Source organism: Lathyrus oleraceus, chromosome 7 (genome assembly GCF_024323335.1).
Source record: "Lathyrus oleraceus cultivar Zhongwan6 chromosome 7, CAAS_Psat_ZW6_1.0, whole genome shotgun sequence".
NCBI lineage: Eukaryota > Viridiplantae > Streptophyta > Magnoliopsida > Fabales > Fabaceae > Lathyrus > Lathyrus oleraceus.
Window position 1 is genome coordinate 237,455,547 of NC_066585.1, and position 1,008 is coordinate 237,456,554.

A 1,008-nucleotide genomic window follows, 5' to 3' on the forward strand; every position below is an offset into this window, starting at 1 on the left:
GAGCATAGTTCATCTGCTCTGTTTGAATTCCTGCTAGGAGTTGACAATCTGTTCCACAGACTTCGCAATTTTGAGTTACGGCAACCACGGTGGCTGGAGGTGATACATTTAAACTTTCAATTTTCTGGGCAAGAGTATCCACTCTTGCATTAACATGATCAAGGCTACTTATCTTGTACATGCCCCCTTTTGTTTGAGGTTTCTCTACCATTGTTCGGTCGCTTCCCCACTGATAATGATTTTGGGCCATGCTCTCGATAAGTTGATAAGAGTCGGTGTAAGGTTTATCCATAAGCGCACCACCGGCGGCGGCGTCTATTGTTAACCTTGTGTTGTACAAGAGACCATTGTAGAAGGTATGAATTACTAACCAGTCCTCTAAACCATGGTGTGGGCAAAGTCTCATCATGTCCTTGTATCTTTCCCATGCTTCGAAAAGAGACTCGTTGTCTTTTTGCTTAAATCCATTTATCTGGGCTCTCAACATAGCTGTTTTGCTTGGGGGAAAATATCGGGCAAGAAAGACTTTCTTCAATTCATTCCATGTGGTGACTGAGTTGGAAGGAAGAGACTGAAGCCATCTTCTAGCTTTATCTCTTAACGAGAAAGGAAAAAGACGAAGTCGAATTGCCTCTGAAGTGACACCATTAGCTTTAACAGTGTCAGCGTATTGGACAAATACGGATAAATGAAGATTTGGATCCTCGGTAGGATTTCCAGAGAATTGATTCTGTTGCACTGCCTACAACAGCGAAGGTTTAAGTTCGAAGTTGTTCGCTTCGATTGCGGGTGGAGCAATACTCGAATGCGGCTCATCTTGCGATGGAGCAGCATAATCTCGAAGAGCACGAGCTAGTTCGGCCCTCGCTGGTATCGTCGTAGGAAGAAGATTTTTGAGATCAGGAATTTCGATTGGAGGAAGATTGTTTCTAGCACGATACTCCCGAATTCTTCGTAATAATCGGAGATATCGTTCAACGTCATTGATTCGTAAGTAGTACGGCTCGC

At 43.8% G+C, this 1,008-nt stretch overlaps 1 non-coding gene across 1 annotated transcript; it reads left to right on the forward strand.

Moving 5' to 3' along the window:
- Nucleotides 1-380: 380 nt before the first annotated feature.
- LOC127108938 (small nucleolar RNA R71) lies at nt 381-487 on the forward strand. The gene has a single exon (XR_007796436.1). It is a non-coding gene; the product is annotated as a small nucleolar RNA R71 (small nucleolar RNA).
- The last annotated feature ends 521 nt before the right edge of the window (nt 488-1,008 follow it).